Below are 20,798 nucleotides of genomic sequence, written 5' to 3' on the forward strand. Positions count from 1 at the left end.
TATTTGGTGTTATGTAGTACAGTTATGAGAACCAAATATGTATCTCTTGTTTCTTAGTCCGATGGTGTGAGAAATAAGTTCATACTGTAATGATATTATTGTCTCTTGAGATCTTTTTATTCGATTTAACTATTTCCCCTAACTCAATGAAAAATTAATATGATCGTAAAGCAAGTAAAACACTTTAAGATGCATATGTATTTTATCTAAGCAAAGGTCATCTCAAGAAGACTGTCATACAAGCGTAAATGCACTATTTAGCAAAAATTTGTAACTTTGATATCGGTTGTAATCTCTTTGCAATGATTTATGCCCGGACAATGATATTTCCATTTAAGGGAATGAAAGGAATCAATCAATTTGGTTTTTTTTTGGTATTGCTGATCATTTTTTGCTTTTTACAGCTTGTAATTATCTATCTACTTCATCTAATACATAATTGCAGAAAAATACAATAACAGGCAAACCATACTAATTCAAAAACATTTGATGAATTATATTCTGTTTGGACAATTTATTTTGCTAATTGTGATTTTAATTGTCTCCATAGTATTTCTATATATCCTTAACGTTTTTAAGGAAGTAATCAAAATAATAGTTGAAATAGGCAAAACAAAACCGATTTAGAGAAATAACTTCTATAAAATGCAATTAATGGTCTGTAATTTTTAAATTTATGTTGATATTTATAAATTGCTAATTATGGGTGTCGGTCTGTTATTTCTGTCTATTAAAAGAAACTAACCGGATAAAAGACAGTCACATTTTGATTGGCTAAATCGTAATATAAGGCAACATTCTTATAAAGAGCCAATTGAGGATTTAAGTCAAATTAATTGTCATTTCTGTAGAATTATTTTATTATACCATTTGCTGTTTACGATTTCCGTCTAGCCGTTTTTATTTTTTTGATATAATAGGCCTTAATACTAAAAGATGATGAAAATAGCTTTCTTGTATTTGGCCTTTTGAGACATGTGAGGTCAATAAAAAATCAACCTTCGGGTCAACTCATATCATTGAATTATATATTAGTACTTTTGATATTGGTGTTGAGTTGTACAACTTTTAAGGCGAGTATACTATATTATATACATATTTAAAATGTATATGACTTGAATGTTTATTGTGTAATTCTTTTTTATCGGAACAAAAAATTCTCGAACGTTGTTCTTTAAGGATCTCTGCAAATAGGAATTGAGTCAGTATATAGAATTCAAATGTCATTCAAATAATTGTACATCCTGTAGTGATTTTCATATTTTTCCCATTATGAAAATGATGAATTGGTTGTTCCTTGATTATTCTGCAAAATGCAATTACTAGACCATTAAAAAAATAATATGATACATTCGAGATAATGAATAACGTCATTAGAATTCAATACTAGAATTAATGTAACTATGATTCCTTCCGAATAAAACAAAAAAAATATAATTATGTAATATCGCTCCAAAAATAAGTGCTTGTACTTTTAGGCTTAACTATACATCTGCAAGACTAATTCATCATCACGTAATTACAAAATAATAAAGCATTCTAAAACCTATTTAAAATACAAACACACTCAGATTGGGTACGGTACAAATGATACAACTGTTAGTTAAAACAACAGTACAATGAATGTTACGGATAAAGAAAAAGAAAAATAAAAGTATGTTTCATGATCTTGCTAAATAGAATTCCTTATAAAACCAGAACTTAATAAGCAGGCTTCTCATAGTTGTTCACATATCAGCCTATGGGCACGTCTGCGAACATTCTTATAAATTATTGTCTGCTGTTTGTCATTTTTTTCTCTCGTAGTCCATCTGATCATTTCAAAAAATCATATTCCGGGCATCTGACAAAATGATAATACAATAAGAGTTGAACATGTATGTTGATAAAATTTCCCCTTTGGTAGAAGTCTTATCATTATCATATCATATCTATGTATCTAGCGGCTACGAAGGATAGAACGCTTATATGTGTACATTACGAATCACGCCTCTGCTTATTTCTAAACTATTTGCACAATTAGATAATATAAAAGAGTTAGACTTGCTTATTTTTACGGATCATATCTCTTCTTTTGATATGTATATAGTTGGTAAAAAAAAAGGCTAACTAAAAACCTAAAAACAACATTATTAGTATTGAACATTTGAAGGAATCGATTTTCCAGTGTCGCAGGTTAGAAGAGGGTGACCTTATATATCGCGTCGCGGAATTTGACTTCTTAGAACTAAATTTCTCAGACAATTCAATTTTCGTTTAATGTTGTTCCATTATAGAAACATTGTTTGAATCCGTCATATCTTGACGTTTCAGATTAAAAAAAGACTGATCAATAAACAGGATTGACCTGAACTGGTTGATGTCATGAAACATCTATCCTGATATATAAACTTGCTTTGGGTTAATTGGGACAAGTAGGAAGAGGTTTCATACCATTTTAGTAGCTTCATTTCATTATATGTAGACCATATACTAACTTAGATCATAATACGGTGTTATGAGTACGTTTTACCGAACACATGGCTGATAACAGTTTTATCAGAATAGAAGAAGAACGACAGATATCAGAGGGACAGTCAAACTCATAAATCGAAAATAAAATGACAACGCCATGGCTAAAAATGATTAATGACAAACAGAAAAACAATAGTACACACGACACAACATATAAAACTAAAGAATAAGCAACACGAACCCCACCACAAAATGGGTGGGGAGTCTCAGGTGCTGCGGAAAGGTAAGCAGGAAATGTACAAATTAATTCTATGAAGCTGTAAACATAATATGACTGTATTTAACCAAATGAAAAATATCATAGATTCGAATAGATAGACAATTTTAATACCACTCACCCCTTTTTCGGGTCAATATATCATTTCAAAAGGAAATTTGATACAACCGTGCGTATTTTATTGTATTCGTAAACAAGAAAATAGAAAACAAATTGTGTTTTTCAACAACTTTTATGATAGATGTACCACATGCAATGTCCTGTTCTAAATTCAATTGATACCTTTCTTGATTTCTTTTACAAACTGTTGAGATACTCAGACTAAGTTTAACTCAAAGTGGGAAATGGTTACCTATGCCACAATTTTGTCTTGTCTTGTCTCAAATCCTCCTATATTCAAGTATTCAAACATCCTTGGCTTTCAACCTATATGATTCAAATCTTTCTTTGCACTGCGGACACATCAAAATTTGTATATGTTATATTCAATAGTATTTTTTTTTTAATTTTTAAAGTGTGGTAATAAATTATAAAGATGTAAACTTTCAAGCAATAGGGAAAAGTAAAATCACTAAAATTCTGAAACACATCAAACGAATGGACAACAACTGTTATAATCCAGATCCTTCAAAGTACATACGGAAAGATTATATCAATAGAACAACAATGGTAGTAATCTAATAAAATCAGAGTCAATAAACATTCTGAATAAATCGTAAATGGGAATAACTTACAAATAAGTTATAAACGTATATTAGACCGTTGGTTTTCCCGTTTGAATGGTTTTACACTAGTAATTTTGGGGCTCTTTATAGCTTGTTGTTCGGATTGAGCCAAGACTACGTGTTGAAGGCCGTACATTGACCTATAATGGTTTACTTTTTTACATTGTTATTTCAATGGAGAGTTGTCTCACTGGCACTCACACCACATCTTACTATATCTATATATATTGAGTTAAGACATTCCAATTGATTTCTTGTATTGGGTCTTTCTCTGTTTTTTGTTACATAAATGGTTCAACTAAGGTTAAAGGTTGATACCTGTTAGAACTTTTAACCAGACGACATTTTATTGCACCTGCTCTAAGTCAGGAACCTGATGGTCAATGTTTGTAGTTTGTTGATTTGGTTCATAAGTGTTTATCGTTTTTCGTTTTTTTATATAAATTAGACAGTTGGTTTTTCTGTTTAAATGGTATAACACAAGTAATTTTTGGGCCCGTTATTGCTTGCTGCTCTGATGGATCCAAGGCTCCGAGTTGATAACTGTACTTTGACATATAATGGTTAATTTTTACATATTGTGTCATTGCCAATGACATTGGCATTAATACCACATCTTCTTATATCTATATACGTGTAAAATGATATGTAGAAATGTCAAATTTTAGAATGTATTTCGAAAGTTGTTGCCAACCTTTACTGTCCTCTCACATATTTCTGACCATATAATGCCCTGAGATAGATATATCATTGCACATATGTAACGATAACGCCGATAAGTTTGAACAAAGACACTATAACCCTTGTGGTGAGGTTTGCAATATTGAATGTCACGCGACTGAAAGACGAATAAAATGAAATGAAACGATGTTTCTTTGCCGTATTTTTGAATTATATTAATAAAAAGTATGTAAGCGCCATGTTCATTATTTTCCCAACTTTCTAATCTGTAAAATATTACATACTACGAGTATGTTTCAAAATAATCAAATAGTCAAAGTATTAACATAAACCTTGTTATTGGTTAGCAGCTTCATTACTATTTGATCTGAGCGTCACTGGTGAGTCTTATGTAGACAAAACGCACGTCTGGTGTATTGAGGTATAATCCTGGTTCCTTTGATAACTATTTATATCCTTGAACAATCAATTTATATGATGCTGTCACAGTTTCAACAAGTTGATTTAATATGTGTTCTTACTATATTGCGCAAAATACGTTTATAATATCTTTTGTCAGATTCAGATAAATACGAAAAGTAATATTAAAACTTTCAGTTTCTACATACTTTCGATTGTATGGGTTAATCTAAATTATTTCATACATAATGGTATTTGAACATTGATTGTATAAGCCAATTCTGTATCATTTGCACTTTTCTGTATTGAGATAAAATATTGAAAACAACACGTTATTAATTTCTTGCGTCCGAAGCGCTTTTCTGGATATACCTTCATCAGGAACGCTCAAAGCCAAACATTTGAAATCCGAAGATGTATAAGTACCGAAACCGTTGAAGAGCTGTATGTCAAAAATACCTAAAATAAATAGCCAAATTCATCTAAAGCCAACTTTGCCTGAGGGAGTTGAAACCTTAGTTTCTTAATAATTTATAAATTTATAAACGGACAAATTTTAGTAAATGATTATTACACATAAGGACCATGCATTACTTTTTATCTTCTGCACTTAGAATTTTCCTAAATCTAAGTGTATGTTCTATTCGGTAAACTTTTTTCTCTCGTTATATTGAGAACATACACAGATTTTTGACACGGGCAGATATTAGATTAAAATCTTTGTCAATGTAGCTGATTGCGATGAAGCCAATAAGTGAGATGGAACTTCAGTAGACAACTATTAACAATGCTTCTTGTTCTGCCGTCAATCATTTACTGCATCGACTTAATCAAACATCTGTCCTGTATATTACATTCCCGTTGGTTATTAGCACAATAATGTAGCTCTTAACATCTTAATGTGCTGTGTAAAACATTAACTGAATTGCTATTGAATTTGTATTGAACAAAAGATTAAGGTCATTTAGTTATGATAATGACAATGTGTAGCGATTCAAACATTGTTGTAGTAAAAGTATACCCGGCTCGGCTTGACTTGTATAGATGGTACATTGATACAAAAATAAAAAGAATAAGTTGAAAAATATTTTATCATATTATAGCAACAAGTAAATAGACATACAGACGTCATGTACGTGAGTTCAACTGGCGGTCATCTCATGATTTAATTGTACATTTCAACATAAGTTAACACTAATGACTGCCATCACAGTTGTCTTCAAAATTTATTTAAACATGCTATTAAACTCCTGACCGAACGATACAAATTTTGTATATTTCCGTCAAATTATACTTGTTCTTCATCTTATATGAATTTTATGTACGATATAATAACGATTCTTCTTTTCTCTCTGTTTTGGCTCAATCAAACATCTGTCATATACATATTAAATTTCCTTTGGTTATTTCTTGTAGTACGAAAATGTAGCATGCAAACGTATAAAAATACTAAATGTAAGGTATAAAACATTTATTAACTTATTGAATATGTAATGAAAAAATAAATCTTAAATTATAGAGTTGTTTCAGTAATGAAGAAATGTAAATATATTTATTATATCAACACTGACATATACAAAAGATCACCTACTTAGCCTTTGACTTGCAAAATATAGAACAGTTATACTTAAATACAAAGAAACTTATTATAGTTTCAGAAAGACTTAACGGAATTATACACGTTAATTATAAAAGTTCAAATGACGGTCACTTTAGACTTTAACTGTTGTCTGTACTTACTTATGAGTAGAACCATATTGAGATGATACATTCAAAATTCGTTCTAAGAATATTGCATTACGGCATGTGTTTTGTAATTGTTTGACTATAAAAATATTCTTAACTTATTTCTGAATCAATTCGATGAATTAACTATTTTACCATTAGTTTCTGTAATAGTTGTTATAACTTATGCTAGTTTCGTGTTTGGATTTTATAATTCATTTTGAAATTGTCTGGGGTTCCATGTTATTTTAATATTCCATATTGTAATAATGCGATTGTAATAATGTTTTTTATGAAGGGTTTACTAATTGTTGAAGGGCGTACCTATAGTTGTTAATGTTTGTGTCATTTTGGTCTTTTGTGGATAGTTGTCTCATTGGCAATCATACCACATCTTTTTTTATAATGTGAGATTCATTCTTATATCTAGAATTTGAATTTGATATTATAAATCAGGAGGGCGTTAGTTAAGGAACTAAATAAGCTACAAGCATTAATAGGTATATGGAACTCCTTTTTGTGATATTTTTGAAATAGCGACTTTTATCTTGTATTTAGTATTTAAATTATTTGTGTCTCAAATCGTAAGAAAAGAAGTCTCGAACCTGCTTAAATTTAGTTAAATGACAATTTTGTGAGCTTTTTAAGAAAAAGTGGGTGTAATAGGGAATATATTTTAATCCTACATCGTAGGACAAAACCTATAGGAGTCCGGGAATTTGACCTGACATACATGTAAGTACATTCTTAAATCATAAAATTCTACCATACTGCAATCCTAATAAGACAGTTGTTGCATATGTCTAAAACAAATAATATATGCACTTATTGGTGAAAAGTTCACAAGAACAATCTACAACAGGAAAAACATCTTTTGAAAATTTGTCGATTCATATGGTGAAAAAAGAATTTTCAAATTACAATTTAAGTTTTAATGATTGTTTTAGCATTTTTGTCGACTTTATTGTAAATCAAAATGCTTAAAATGCATGCAAACACGAAATCTCTTCGTATTTATATTACGATCGCGAGTTCGCATTTAAAGTATGCAGACAGAAGGAAAATAAATCTCGTTCTTACATTGTATATATAGAAATGTTAAGAACTTTTTATTCGTATATATCATTTAATACTAAAATAAACTAACCAAGTTTATAATCGAGGCATATTATCCAGCTTATATAAATAAATAAAAACAAGCATGATAAAGCATTTTGGGCTTTGAAGCTTGCAGCCACGATAACTGTGTCTATTGAAGACAGTGAAATTGATGAAACGTTTTATACAACAAGAGATAGATGGTTCGACAGCTACCCATAAACTTAATAACGAATAAATACATTTTACGTCAGTTTTTTAAGTGAAAATAATGATCATATCAATTTTCCCGTTTTGTACGGTATTTCTGTCAATTCAATTATATATGAACAAATAAAATGAAACTATCTTTTGCATTTAGACACGCATATAGTTAAAGAAAATTGTTGTATAATTATATTTTAAGATATTTCATCTTACTGAAATGCTGTCATTTCATTTAAACATTACTAAGAATTGAGGGTGTACAATAGACTAGAAAATGAAGGAAAAGATATCTAACGTGAGAGGTGGTATATAAATTCAAAACGAATGCACAAAGCAAAGAAAACTTTAAACAAATATATTCTTTAATAGTTATATATTAAGATGTTAGGTAAACATCAACAATCTATCAACGCCCATCTTCAAGTTTAACATCTAGTGAACACTTAACGGCTTCGACTGATCTACAAGACGTTTCTTATAAGAAGTGTAACATTTGAGACTAGATTCCCACTAGTGTGCCTTTGCAATAATAATGTTTCGGAAAAACTTTTAGGAATTTTGAACCTACTGCATTCCAACTTCGTACTTTATTTGGCCTTTTTAACTTTTTAGATTCGACCGTCACTGATGAGTCTTTTGTAGATGAAACGCGCGTCTGGCGAATTTCAAAATTTAGTCCTTGTATTTTTGATGAGTTTATATAATTTTAATTTACTAATATTCTAAATTTATATGAAGGTGACCCCTTTCGTTTAATGACATAGATGGCAAAATTACAAAGAAAAAACAGCACTATTGGTCTTTACAAATATAACGTGAATATCCAATGAAAATATCGCCTTTTGCATTTTGTGCCTTATGGAACTTGGATTTACATAAAAATATTTCTCAAAGGTATCAGGATTATTAAGTGCACCAGACTCGCGTCTCGTCTACATAAGACTCATCAGTGACGCTTATATCTATATTTATATTTATATTTATTAAGCCATACTAGTTCAAACAAGTTTAAAATTAAGAATGGATATAAGGAATGTGTGAAAGAGACAACAATCCGACCATAGAACAGACAACAGCAGAAGGTCACCAACAGATCTTCTATGCAGCGAGAAATTCCAGCACCCGGTGGCGTCCTTCAGCTGGCCCCGTAACAAATATTTATACTATATAGTTCAGTATTAATGAACGCCAAACTAAACTCCAAATTGTACACAAGAAACTAAAATTAAAAATAATACAAGACTAACAAAGGCTAGATGCTCCTGACTTTGGACATGCGCAAAATATGCGGCGGGGTTAAAGATGTTTATGAGATCTCAACCTTTCCTCTAGACCTCTAGCCAATGTAGAAAAGAAAACGCATAACAATACGCACACTGAAATTCAGTTCAAGAGAAGTCCGAGTCTGATGTTAGAAGATGTAACCAAAGAAAATATTAAACAAAATGAAACTAATACATAAATAACACTACTAGCAGTTAACTGATATTACAACATTTGCACTGTTATCATTTGTTATAATAATATAATTAACTTATTGTACAATGATTGTTTTAAAAAGAATTCTATGTCCGAACGACATTGTTCACAAAAGTTTTGATTGAGAAATAAGTATAACTTTACTGTAATACTAGCCATCGATAATTATATTTATCATATGAATTCTGAATTGAAAGCAGTTTAATGTATTAAGAAACGAAATTTCAATAAGTAAACACGTGGTGTCAGCACAAATGTCTTTGGTTGCTTTTCTTTTAATTATAAAACATGTAATTCAATCTTCATTGTGTTCTTCATCTGTACTTCACATATTTATGTTGTCTTCGATTTTATACTTTTGTTTACGTTTGTAACTTTTTTTGTTATGATTGGTAATCATGTCTTTATTTATTTCCTCTGACCTTGGTTGCTTATTACGCATACATTGCTATTGATTTATGACATCTGTTTTTTTGGTCTTGACCAGCGGGATTCTTTTGAGATTGTATGGTTTTGAAGTCTGACATTGATACTGAAGAAAAGTTTAATCATGACTGGAGTGAAAAAGGACATCGTTCGTAAAATGGAAATAAATCTCCTCTGCCATGTAGCCTACGTCCATATCTTCAATATCTTGTTTATTAACAGTTTACATTTATCAATAAATTGTCACAATAGTGTTTCTACAAGCAATATCCATTGTCTGTCCTGATACTAGAAGTGGAAACGTAATAGCCATAATGGAACAGATCTTTCATACTGACAATAATTAGAATACTAGTTAGTACGAATGTCTACTGCGATAACACGAAAGATGAACCTATAATGATTTTAAATTAGGACTGTTATAGTCCTAAAGTGACTTTGTCTAAATAAATTGCTATACGATTTTGTAGGGATGTCCCTGATAATTAGTTTGAACAATTTCATGATGTCTCAAATTACACCGTTAGCTTATGCTATTAGGCTTTTTGTTCACCTTAGCACCTAGGAATAATATAAATCATTATTGAAATGAATCAGGACAATTTAATTTGAAGCTTTATTAATTTTAACAATCGAATAATTATATTAGGAGCACATATTATATTTACACGCATTTTTTTTTATTTCATCAAATATTGATATTTGTACTACCATACGGAGTTTAAGTAGATACGAAGAATGAAATAAGTAATTTTAAAAATTCGAGTCTTAAGCCTTAAATATTCAAGAACACTTTTTTTTTTAGCTAAAATGATAAGTGTGACAGGGAAAATCTAAAAAATCTGAGACAATATATCAAAACATTTAAAATTTCAACATTTGTTTGATGATTTCAAATTTAAAGAAGAATATTTTAAATAGATTTGTAATTGATATCTTTACTGAACTAATTAGATCCATAAGTTCGCTGCTATTTCAAAGCGTTTCAAGATAAAGACAACATCGATTAAAGGATCAAAATATCATAGAATTTTCACTAAATATTTCCATGCATGGATTGGAATACTGGTAACTTAAGAATTTTGCTTCATATATATGAACCTATAACTATTCTCCTGAATATGCCTTTGAGATATATCAATAGAAATGCGTAACTTTTAAACGCATACGTATTTTTGTGAACTGTAAGATAAAGACTTCACAAAGTAAACGATGATTAGTGTATCATTATCTTGCAAAAGAAAATCTAAATGCTCAAGATATTTTAGATGGATTTTACAAATGTGTCACCAGCTGTATTTTACTCTTACATTCACAAATTAAGCTTTATTTTACCAACTGTTTAATACATTAATTTACATCCAAGCTCCTTTTTTATATCAGAACTGATCTGCGCCAGATCAACCCTACCAGATCACACCAGCTTGAGTTTCTTTGTTTATCATGCTTTCCTTTGTTTTGAAACATTTTGGCGGGAATGTATAATCCACAATAAAACTTATAGTCATTTACTAAGAAAAGCGAACTTAAAAAATGTATGTAGAAGAAATCCATTGTCTATGCTGGGATTCAAACTCGAGACCTTAAGCATATCAACCGACGACAGATACCCCTACCTCAGGACGACTGGATACCAACTCTCGGTAATTTAACTTATTTAGAGGGAGACAGATATGTTCATTGGGTGAGATGGCAGACCTTTTTTTCAGTGGAATTTAAACCATATTCATGAATAAGGCGAGTTGTCAGACTGAATGTTCAATGGGATTATACCCTTTTTCATGAATGGGACGACTTGGTAAACGAGAGTGGCGATTTAGTGTGTGCCGATTTGCCAGTTGGGCTGGTTGACATGTTTTCATATTGGAACATTGTGTTCGGGGGTAATAAAGGGTATATATTATATAGCAAAATGTAAAGTATATTATAATGGTTGTGTGGCGTTCTAAACTAGATTTTATGAATTGTAAATGGTTTTTCGTCTAATCTGAAACAGCTGGGATGTAAAAAAAGTTCGTTTAAACGTATTTATTTACATTTGTTATCCCCTTCGGACTTGGTGTGTCAGTGTTAGAGCACACTTTGGCCTCCGGACATCAGGATGATCTTACACTGACACACCTAGTCCGAATGGGATAACTATTACATGCAACTTAGATGGAGGTCAATGACTGTGGAATTGTTTATTGAGTATCAAAATTTATGTAATATCTTTTTCTACATAATGATAGCTTACTTGCTGAAAGTAAATTATAACCAAAACTACCAGGCATGTATATGAGTATGCCAGTTGCGCGTTGTGTTTACATAGGACTCAGCGGCGGAGTTCGAATAAAAAGATATTATAAACAGCAAATGAACAGAATATGACATTGTCTATGATATCTAATGATTCCAGTGTTGGTTTACCTACAGTGACGGAATGTTCAAAGACAATGGAATTGACACGTTGGTTTTATAAATAATTAAGGAAGATAAATAAATACAGGGACTAATATAACTGACAATTGGCGAATGATCATGTTGTTAAGCATTAGAAACAACATAACATTAGTATTAAATGTCATAAACTTAGTTAAACATACGTGACTTCTTATAGAAATTCCATACATGCAGAATATTTTATTAAAACTTCATTGGAATTATAGGCGACTAATCGCAAAAACTATCAAAATTATCATTTAAGTGATTTTGTATAAAATACATACACAGTTGAAGAAGCCCTTATTTGCAAGAGTAATTGAAAGGTATACTGGACTAGATGAAAAAGTTGAAACGTGATGGAACGAATAATTAACTCTTTTATTTTCTCCGCTGATCTTATGTTCCTACACTTCTCGACATATACGAATGTCAGTACTTCGCAATACTGTGTGAAATTATCTAAACATATAAATCAAAACATCATTTACGCTCCTGGTCTGACTTTACCTGTAAATGGGTTATTCTTTCTTTCAAGTAATTGAAAGGTTCATATATCTAACACCAACTCTTGGATGCATATACCATGTATACATGAACTAGGTTCTGCTTGCTGCATCACTTTAAAATGATAACATTTTCATAATTGTCGTCTTTTAAAAAGATACTAGCATAATATATTAAACAACAAGAGTGGCAAATTAATGATACGGTAGTGTTTTTGATTCTTTAAAGATGCATGCATTTAAAGAAAATAGATTTGCTTTAAAGATATTCATAAAATTGCGAATGGAAATGGGGAATGTATCAAAGAGACAAAAACCCGACCAAAGTAAAACAACAGCAGAAGGTCACCAACAGGTCTTCAATGTAACGAGAAATTCCCGCACCCGGAGACGTCCTTCAGCTGGCCCCTAAACAAATATATACTAGTTCAATGATAATGAACGCCATACTAACTTCCAAATTGTACACAAGAAACTAAAATTAAAATAATACAAAACTAACAAATACCAGAGGCTCCTGACTTGGGACAAGCGCAAAAATGCGGCGAGGTTAAACATGTTTACGACAGCTCAATCCTCCCCTATACATCTAGCAAATGTAGAAAAGTTAACGCATAACAATGCGTACATTTAAAATGCAATTCAAGAGAAGTCCGAGTCTGATGTCAGAAGATGTAACCAAAGAAAATAAACAAAATGACAATTATACATAAATAGCAACAGACTACTAGCAGTTAACTGACATGCCAGCTCCAGACTTCAATTAAACCACGTTTTATTCATGATTTTAATCCGGTGAATGAATTTTGAACTGTTTAAAAATTATTATTGAAATGACAAAATTCCAGTATATTTCATTAAATATGTTCTTAAGTGTTTAAGGAAGCTGGCTTGTCATGTTTTTGATTTTTTGTCAGATTTTCGGTATCCTGTGGTTTTATCCAATTGAATGCCTTGACAAATTTTGCCCGGTGACTCCCATTTTTCTTTTTATAATTCTTTGACATGTATAATTAATGATACGCCATCTGTAAAAGTCTAATAAAAACCTTAAGTACTGTTTAACAGTTTTTAAGAACTTCAACTTGTCAATGTTAAAGCTATGAAAAGTCAAGAGAGAATTTTCCCGCGAACATTTTAATGGCTTATATCTCGGAAACAAGCACGGTGACAATATTTGTTTTTTGCTCTTTGGATTCTTTTATCAATCTCCTATCCTAAACTAGTGTTTTGAAAGGTTAATTACTTGGAAACTGAGAAGCGAACTCCCTTAAAGAAACAAAAACAATTGAAGGTTATCACAAAATGGTATAGGTGGGAAGCTAACATTATTATGAACAAAAAATACCTGCAATTATAACTTACACAATTCGTAATAAATCATGTGGAAACAAGATCAAAGCCAACAAACGAGGTGTTGTGAGGAAATATTACGAAACAGATTAGACATATGTGATAAACTGTTTTCTGCTGTTAAATTTTTATTTCGATTTAAGTCAACAACGAAAAAGAAAACTACTGCCTTATAAACTATTCAACAATCCGATTTTTGTTGAAAGTACCTAGTAGAGAAATAAAAGTTACTATCAATAGACCAATTTCAGATTTTTGACTCCGGATATTATATAGTTATCAAAGGTTCCAGGCTTTTAATTTAATACGCCAGACGCGAGTTTTGGCAACATAAGACTCATCAGTGATGCTCAGATCAAAATATTGATAATGCTAAAAAAAAATCATATTGAAGAGCATTGAGGGCCTGAAATTCCACAAAAAATTGTGCCAAATACTGCTAAGTGTTAGGGGTAGGGTTAGGGTTAGGGTATATAAATTTTCGACAGGCTACATACTATGTGGTCAGACGTCATAGTACTCGTTTAAGTAGGATGAACTTAAAAAATTAAATCAAACATATTATTGGTGCAATTGGAAGGGTATGTCTACTGTTTTCTGATTATTTTGTCGTGTGTAGAATATATAAAACAGCCAACTTTTCCCCTAAATGAAGCTTTTGTACGCTTGTTTTTCATCTTTAAGTTGCCCTTACTTGACCGCGTACCAGTATGTTATACCACAGAAAAGGTAACCTGTCGAAAAAGTACTTAAACTACGGGGTCAAATTTCGGTAATATGAAAAAAGACTATTGAGGACATTATGATCAGTTTTAATTAATATATCCAAAATTTGAGTTAATCTAATTTAGATCTTAAAGATACCACTCTTCATCTTTTTTAACATAAGTGCTAAACATCTTTATTTTTTGTTAGTGTTCTCTTACTTGTTCAATAATTGACCTTCATGTGAATGCACCGGAAGTAAAAATGGCAAGAAACTTTGAAGAGAAGTATTAATCATCTTCATTGGAAAACAAAATAATAAAGTTGATTATACAATCCATTAAAGACCTCCTACATACTTGAACTATGAAAATCTCAGATTTAAATGCAGTACCTACAGCGACAAAGGAATACATGTAACCACCCGATTTACCCATTTGATTAACACAACTAATTCATATAATAAAGCATACAAAAATGTAAAAGGAAAACTTGGAGATAATAAAAGCATTATTATGCAGCATAGATATGAAATAAGAAGTTCAAACAAACAAAAAATAAAGATCAGTAGATGCATTGTATTTTACGTCGAGCGTCTGATGATTCATTGAAAAATAAAAAAGAAGATATAGGAATGTAATAAACCATCCAGTGCGAGCTGTCTTGCAGGGATTGTATTTGCTATTTCCAGTCTGAATATTCTTCTTAAAATAGTATGCGAAGTTTTGAAATAATTCAATCCTTACTCTTAGTGTCCTTAACAAAATAAAGATTATTCTGGCCAATTTGCATTGACACCATTATTCATTATAGTTTTTTCTTTTAACACAATGAGTTTAATTTGAAGTTTTAATTTTAACTATTAAGTCGTTTTATCCGTACTTTTATCCATGCAATGCATAATGGCTTTGTTCGTGTATTTCAACTTTTGTAATCTTCCTGACTTGGTACTGGACATTAAACCTTTTTTTTTTGCTAGCCAAACCTCCTGCTCCAATGGCAATGCTAAACAAATATCATTCAAATGTAAAACTTAGTGACAGGAATAAAGTACAAACAACGCAAAAATACTCAACACAGATTAATAAACCAAACCCTTGCTATAAGATTTGTATTTACAGTAACGTCCGGTTAGAATGAAAACATGAAATACGATGCCTCGTGCAGAAGGTATGTATTACCGTCAGACACACCATATTTTAACATCATTTACGTTATCTTATATTATCAACAATGGTATTATTTTTTCGGCATAGACAGCAATTCCTGTAAATCATAATTTCTTGTTCTACCAAGTAAATAAATAACAAAATCAAAACAATAAGACATCGGCCTCCGTAAAACCCCGTTATCTGATTTGCTACAAAATCATGATGTGTTTTCATTTCATCTTATACACAGTTTTTACTATTTGCAGTAATAAGATTAACGGTACTTATTCTACAATTATGATAACTGGCTAGGAATCGATGTTTGCGGAAGACATTTTGTTTAAAGGTTTTTATTTGAGAATTCAAAATAAGTGGACTGTATAAACGTATGTACGGATGATTATCCTTTAACTGTTGAGTTAAACATTGTTAACAAATCAAAGACTATTTAATAAATACAGGCAAACAGTTTGCACAGATATCGAAATCAAACTTTTCTGGTTTTTTTTGGTTTTTTATTTTAATTTATTTTCGAAAATCCGATCCGCTCTTTTTCTTCCTCTTATCAGAAAAATAACTTGATGTGTGCAATATTTTTTTAATACATTGGTTCATGCATTGTGACTTGTTCTTGATTTGTTTATTGAGCTTGACCTTGTTTTTGTATACGTATTTATTGCTATTGCATAATGCTGCCTGGGGTATGCTCTTTACTAGTCAGCTTCTTTTGAGAGTTTATGTTTTTGAAGGTTTACATTGATACTGAAGCTTATTTTATTTATAAGGGGAGTATTAAAGGTCAACGTCCGTACACCAGAATAGTAAATATTGACGGGTTACGATCGTCAATATCTTTTACCTGATGACAGTTTACTTTAACCACCGACTAGTCACAATAATGTAAACAATGAATATCCATTGTTCATCTAGTTTCCAGAACCTGGAAAATCATGGACATAATACATCGGACCTGTCACTCTGATAACAATAAGAAGACTAGTTAGTCTGTATCTCCACTTCCTTGACACCTAGGATAAACTGGTAATGACTTTTTATAGTGACCGTTATAGTCCTGATCACGTCCTGACATCACTCTTTTTCACTGAATCGGTTTTGATGGGATGCATTTGGTAATTATTCTAAACAATTTACTGATTTCACAAATATCAGTTATGACACTTAACCATTATATCAGGCCATTCGGTTTCCTTCTACCTTAGCATTTGATGGATGTTTACACCTTCAAAGATAACTTAATATGTAATATGTAATGCATATCTATTTAAAATTGATAAGACCCAAGGGTACGCTGTTATGTCAGCGAGAAAAGGATTAAAACAGATACGAATTATATTTCAATGCATTCTAAATTTTACGTCTATTAACTCCTAGAGAATTTTAGTTTAAGAGAATCAATATTTTCGCATATTAAATTTTGCCTTTGCAATAAAATAAACAACATGTTAATTATAAAAATGTGCATTTTTCAAACGCATCTTTTGTGTGCTTTTGTAAGAGTCGTCCAGCCCAACATCACAATGTCAACTGGGCTTTTAATGACATGATGTTGGAATACAATTAAAAAAAAACAAAGATATTAAAGCTAGATTGCACTAATGAGGTACAGATGCAGCTGTATATTTATTGTACTCCCCACTGTGCGATGTGCGCAAATGTAATAGTTACTTATACGGCGTGTGCAATTGTAGAATAACCGGATCAGCGGACTTTTGAAATCTGATGATTTGATGTTTCATAACACTTTCCTCTCAACATTTTGATTTTAGTACGTGATACGATAAATAATACTTATATATAAAATGAAATACCCGTTACAAGGTCCTGGTCTCACTTCTGAAAAAAAGATCAAAAGTTCCCATATCAGTCGGACATCAAATTGAGGATGCAAAATGTATATCTTTATTTTTTAATGTCAAGTTGATAATATTGTCATTATTGACGCTTCTTCAAAAGATATAACAATTTTATGAAACGAATGCCACAATAGAAATGTGTCTGTGTGCTTGTTTTTTTAAGATGCATTATTCTGAAATATAAGATTGACTAGCTAAACAGATGTTTCTAGAGTTCCCATGTGAAACACATTTGGGAATAAATTGCTAAAAATAGTAAATGTAATGAAAACATTTCTCTATACTCTATCTGAATGGTGCGTTAGTTTGCAAAGAATTTTGAGGGGGGAAAGCAGTAAAGGTTATAGTCAAACGTGAACAATTTTTAACAATATTTACGGTTTAATTACATCGTGATAACAATGTCAACGAGCGAAATGTAATGATAAAAAAAAGGTTAGACAGCTTATGATAAATTGTAATGTTGTGTAACACTTGTAGTTCTTTTCTAATCATTAACGATAACGAGATGACTGCTAAGATGAGAATTTTTTTTGAAAATAAAGAAAATAGCCAGTAGAGAAATACAGCATTCGTTGCAAAATGAAGACTTAATTTTGACTTAATCTAATTAAGATCAGAAAGATACTTCAATTGGTCGTCTATACAATAAGTGCTAAACATTTATATTTCTTGTTTATGTTCCGTTTACTTGTCCAATAATTGACCATCAATCGAATGCAACGGTAATAAAAACGACAAAGAGCTTTGAAGAGAAGAGTGTAAATTATCCACATTTTAAACAAAATAATAAGTGAATTTTACTATCCTTTTATAACCTTCTGCATACATTTCACAAGATCAGTTTCTTATGTAATTACAAGAACGACAAAGAAAAGACCCTTTGGCTTACTCATTCAAATAGTGTAATAACTCATTTACAAGAAAACATTTTTTTTTAAACCATTGGAATATATATTTATTCTGCATGCGTGTCCTTTCTTAGCATCAATGCAGTATACAAACATCGGTATAATGTGTGGCCTATAAGAAGTAAGTCCAATAAAGTTGTTGTCTATTCGTTTGATGTGGTTTATCGTTTGATTTTGCCATTTGATAAAAGACTTTCCGTTTTGAATTTTTCTCGGAGTATTTTTTAGATTTTACTTTTTAGGATAATATGTAGACATCTGTATATGCTATTAAAATAGTTTATGAAAATCAATCATCAAGTAAGCTAGAGAATATGTTTTTGTTTAAAAGAAATACAAAGAAAAAACCCCCCAAAAAAATCAACCAATTGAATAGTTATTACTATCCAATATGGTTTAATTATTTTTTTCATGTATAAATTGAATAATAAGGAATATGAAAACTGACTGTTTTAACTTTATAATACACTAGATTGGTTTGATATTAAATGTTGCACCATCATTTGTATAACATGAACACATACTTATTGTCGTCAGCCTTGTTTCATAAAACATCTTTACTTGTACGTCTGTATCTCTGATGAATTAGGTAAGTGCGCGACTTCTATTTCATATATTTAACAAACTGTTAGTTAGTATAGTTTTTTCGGAACTAATTATGGGTTTATTTGTCCAACTAATCTATCGGGAATGTACGTTATAAATGAAGTGTTACTAAATAATCTGATTTCGGTCTATCTTCATGTTTCAATTTGACATTAAAGAGCACCGTGACGCAAAAGTCTGGGAAGATAAAATAAATATACTAGTTAGAATTAGAGACTTCCACGTATCAAGAAAATGTTGACATGAGAAATTGAGTCGGACAAAAATAAAGGAATCGTTCTAAAACATCATTTTGAAGAAAAAAAATTTGGTTAAAAACTTCAGTTGGTATATGTTGTTTGTCATGCAGTAGTTTTGAAATATTGGTCTGACCAAGCGAACAAAATAAAGAATCCAAGATAATGTAAAGGCCTGTTGTTTCATACTTTCATTTGAATACCTTCACTTAGACCTTTACCAATGTAACTTACAGATTATAGCAGTCAAACATTTATATTACATTTGGTAACGGCATGCTATTGAATCAAATTTTCGAAAGGCATCTCTTCAGTTGCCGTCTTTGTATGCTTACACTAAAGTAGTTAATGTCTTAAAATTTTACGACATATCTAAAAAAAATCTGTGTATGTAATATTCTCGATTCGAGTTGTGTTCAGGTCTAAATATAAAGTTGACGTCCTAATAGTCTGGTCTGGTCTATTCTTAATTGTATATATCGGCCTATGAAGCTCTTGTTTTGTTAATAACTTTAAACTTATTAACATTTAAAAGGCATTGTAAAGCAAGGTAATGTTAATAAATGTTTCCATACCTAATGACACCATTGATTTATTTAAATGTTTGTCTCGTATAACTAAGAGCACGTTACCCTTCTAATGTTTGTATACACACTTTGTGTTATTCATGTTTTTATTTATGTACGCAACAAAATATTTGTTTGGATAGTTTTTATAATAGATATAGGAAGATGTGGTGTGAGTGCCAATGAGACAACTCTCCATCCAAATAACAATTTAAAAACAAAATAAACCATTATTGGTCAATGTACGGCATTCAACACTGAGCCTTTGCTCACACCGAACAACACGCTATAAAAGGCCCCAAAATTACTAGTGTAAAACCATTCAAACGGGAAAACTAACGGTCTAATATATATATAAAAAAACGAGAAACGAGAAACACGTATAAATTACATAAACAAACGACAATCTACTGTACGTCAGATTCCTTATAAGACATCAAAGTAAGACAAAGAATATGAATATTAATTTCATTGAAGAGTAGTTTGACACAGTGAAATTGGAGTCGTTATTGGTAAATGTATGGTAGAAACAGAAAGAATCAATTGACAAATTCAATATAGGCCCTGTATACACTACATGCTTCCGCTTTCTGTCTTTATTCTTTTCCACTACAGTCTCCCGCTCTACCAACTGAGCTTTCACGAGGCGGTGACAAGAAAACATTTTTATAAAATCTTAATCATTGTTATTTAAAGTATTCAATTTAAAAAAATAAATCAAAAGTAGAAAGAAATTGTACGAAATGAGGCATGTGTGACATGTATTTATTACCAGAATACTCATGCAGATCAAGTGCATAAGTTTGATTCTTCTTTTGGTTTTAATATTACCAAAAACTATTTTAAATATTGTTAAGTTTAGTATGGTCAAACTTTTGGCTTAATATGAGACTTTTCACATGTTTAGATATGTATTCCTTATTAAATGGAATTCAGAACAATATGTGAACCATTACAACGTTTACTATGATTGTATGAGGTAAAGTACGTACCTAAAG

The 20,798-nt window shown here is 30.9% G+C and overlaps 1 protein-coding gene across 1 annotated transcript in view; it reads left to right on the forward strand.

Moving 5' to 3' along the window:
- The window catches only part of LOC134683880 (uncharacterized), a 64,758-nt gene that overhangs the window by 33,736 nt on the left and 10,224 nt on the right, over positions 1 to 20,798 (forward strand). The gene's annotated exons all lie outside the window — the stretch shown is intronic.

Source organism: Mytilus trossulus, chromosome 9 (assembly GCF_036588685.1).
Source record: "Mytilus trossulus isolate FHL-02 chromosome 9, PNRI_Mtr1.1.1.hap1, whole genome shotgun sequence".
Classification (NCBI taxonomy): domain Eukaryota; kingdom Metazoa; phylum Mollusca; class Bivalvia; order Mytilida; family Mytilidae; genus Mytilus; species Mytilus trossulus.